Raw genomic sequence first — 3,175 nt, 5'->3', positions numbered from 1 at the left:
TGAGGCTATAATCCGATGATCACTAGAAAAGCCCAAGGCAGTAGATGCTATATACAAACCAATAAAAACAAACATATATAATAAACATCAATTCATGTCTCATTTAATAATAACAGGGTTGAGGCTATAATCCGATGATCACTAGAAAAGCGCAAGGCAGTAGAAGCAAATAACTTGAAGTGCAACAAAATAAAGAAACTAGATGAGTCCAAAGCAAGCATGTGTACCTTTCCTGAGATCTTGAACATTTCACCCAACAAAGAAGCCAATAATGAAGACTTGCCTCAACCAACAGTTCCTACAACCGCATACAATACTCCATAGTTAACAGCAGTACAAGAATTTCACAATCCATCCATGCTCTGCTTCACGAAATTGTCGAATTTTGTTACCAAAATACTCTTCCCACGCTTGAATCTTAATCACACGCATATTGTTAAGCAATTTATTTGTTGCCTTCAGTCTCAAATCGCGGCTCGTCATTATCTGAAACTAGAAACCATTACTACTCTTAGTTTAATATGTCGTGAAGAAAAATACTACCGCAGATCCAAGAAATGCTGCAACAGTAGATACACCAATATAGCTATATATAAGAACCAGTGCAGCAGTAACTTGCAATGGCATCAACCATATAGGATGTAACTGCATCATCATATAGAGTTGTTGAGCATCAACAGCCATATGATTCACAATCTGTCCTGTTCCATGAGTTTGTCTTGAAGAACTCGACAATCTTAAACCCTTTTTGTAAACCGAAGTGATTATGCTTGAGCGAATAAGCATACCGAGTTTCTGAAATTGGAAGTTGTATTGATGGGCACTAAGCACTTCAGTTGATTTTGCTACAAAAAGGATCAATATCAAAACAATACCTTCACCAGTAGTACTATCTTTCCTTGATGTGAACTCAATAAAACTATGAATCAACAATGGACCAACATATATAAGACAGAGGTAAAAACTATGAACTCAATAAGCAGTACTATCTTCAAATCATCTAAACCTTCAGCAACCTGCATTCCTTTGCCACCTGCTGATGCAACCACTGTGTTCTGCAACCCCCATACGAAGATTGTCAAAGTTCAAAATTGAAATTTCGGCCACAACATAAGCCTCGTTTGTCATAAATACCAAAGATCAGTGTAACCGTATTTGCAATGCAGTTTATAAGCAAGCTGAAAATTGTGTTCTTACCTCAAAAGTGACTCCAGTTGCACAGAAAAAATCTAACTCAAGTGCGACAGTCGGCACAAACACTCTTTCTCTGCACAAATTTCATACAAACCAATCATTATAAACAAGGATAAAAATCAAATCATGTTTCTACTTTTTCTAGAGAGTAATTGGCAGTTGTAGGAGTTGAGGCAGTCTGCACGACTTCACCACAGTTTGAATTATTGAGACTCTCATCCTGTTTCACCCCATGCTAGCTTTCTACATGCTCATACCTTTGTGATGCAATGAAGAGTTACCGTTTTCCACATAGTGCATATGATTCCTAGGAACCATCACTCTAGCTGCACGATCCTCCTTATTTTAGTAAGTAACAAATTTTTTAATCATCACATTCACATTAAACAATTTGAATAGAATTTAATGTCCTCACCATGAATAAAAATTGAGCAAATTTTGGTGATCCAAAGTGTGAAGAATCCTAACTTGCAGAAGAATAAAAAGCGTAATTCGCGAGTTTTTGCAATCAACAACACAATACAACTTAACATCTGATAGAAAACTAAAGAAATTACATGAATGCTATTAATAATTAACTAACAGGAATAATAATAACTCACTTCTGGAAGAACCTTGTTTTTCTGAGATTTACCGACACTTTTAATCGCGAAATACTCAATTGTCTTCTTCTTTCTGCCTTTATACACGGTCTGCGAAATCACACAAAAAAAGAGTAAAGACCACCTCGAGAACCAAAACCCAAAGTAAAAATCTTTGAGTAATTCGTTGAAACCGTCGAAGCAGAACCATTAGCAACTTTCCTTGAATTTGAAGCGGCAGTAGATGTCCCAGTCGGAGACAAAAACACAATCAGAAGCTCTCTGAATCAATTCATCAAACAGTGAATGAACATTCTTAGATTAAGAAGCTTCAAAGCCCCTGATCTATCTAGTTTTAGATTTTAGATTTTAGCTCTATCAGAAAAATTTCATCAAACAATCTGATCTATCTAGTTTTAAATTCATCAAATACTTGATAATTCGCTAACCTGTTTAAGATCATCCTCAAAATCATTCAGATTGAAATTTATGTCAGCACCAATTCCCCTGAACTTAATAGCAGAGCTCTGTTATCGAAAACTCCAAGGCAATTCAACAATTCGAAAATGATTTATCCAAAAAATGAAATAGGTTGAACGATTTACCTAGCAGCAACATGAGCTATGATAAATCCAAAGTAAATCTCGATTTTACCGGATTCCTTAGGAGAAGTTTCGAAACGCAACTGATATATCTAGTTCCGGTCAATGAAGACAGCGTTGCGGCAGAAGGAGTGGGGCCGGAGTTGATGATCTAATGAATAATCGATAGGGTTTTAGGTGAAGAACTGTAGAGAAATGAAGGAATCATGTTTTTACGACCAGAAGTTTCCGACGAGATTGCACTCTTGCAGGCAATGATAGATGGGTTTCTAAAGGTACATGCGATTGAGAGATGGGTTTGGAAGAGAAAGGTGCATCAGATTGTGTTTTGAATTTGTTAATGTCTTTACTCTTTAATCTTTAATGTTATTAGGTTCTAAAATTAATAAAGTAGATTATAAAATTTAGACTTTTAATTAAATAGAAAGTGATTTGTAAATGTGTTTAAATTAATATTGTGAGTTATGAAATTAAATAATTATTTTAAGCTAATTAGATTTACACCCGTTTTAAATTTAACGGGAGTAATTGAGATTTGATTATAATAATATTTTTAATTTACACCTTTTTTTTTAAATATAGGGTGTAAATTGTCACATGTTAATCCTAAAAATGATATTTTATTTACAAAATTGCCACCGTATTACTTATTTACACCCGTTTTTAGTAAATCAGGTGTAAATTTTAAAATTATATTGTGCTTTTTATACTAGTGTCTTTCTCTTTTATGCTCTCTTCTCCTCTCCCTTCTATTCTTCTTACCAAAGTTGTGAAAAATGGAAGAATGACTTAACTCTT

At 34.5% G+C, this 3,175-nt stretch overlaps 1 long non-coding RNA gene across 3 annotated transcripts; it reads right to left on the bottom strand.

The window, feature by feature from the left end:
* Positions 1 to 270: 270 nt before the first annotated feature.
* Positions 271 to 2,773, bottom strand: LOC131625705 (uncharacterized). Of its 3 annotated transcripts, none has more exons than XR_009290923.1 (6): positions 2,381 to 2,773; positions 2,225 to 2,282; positions 1,797 to 2,057; positions 1,610 to 1,657; positions 1,198 to 1,533; positions 271 to 1,055 (listed from the first exon to the last, which is right to left on the bottom strand). It is a non-coding gene; the product is annotated as an uncharacterized LOC131625705 (long non-coding RNA). The 3 variants fall into 3 exon arrangements; XR_009290925.1 differs by having other exon boundaries at positions 1,198 to 1,520; XR_009290924.1 differs by having other exon boundaries at positions 1,198 to 1,520; positions 1,610 to 2,057.
* Between the last annotated feature and the right edge of the window lie 402 nt (positions 2,774 to 3,175).

The sequence above is a fragment of the Vicia villosa genome, linkage group LG1 (genome assembly GCF_029867415.1).
Source record: "Vicia villosa cultivar HV-30 ecotype Madison, WI linkage group LG1, Vvil1.0, whole genome shotgun sequence".
Classification (NCBI taxonomy): Eukaryota; Viridiplantae; Streptophyta; class Magnoliopsida; order Fabales; family Fabaceae; genus Vicia; species Vicia villosa.
This window is presented reverse-complemented; position numbering and strand designations above follow the sequence as displayed.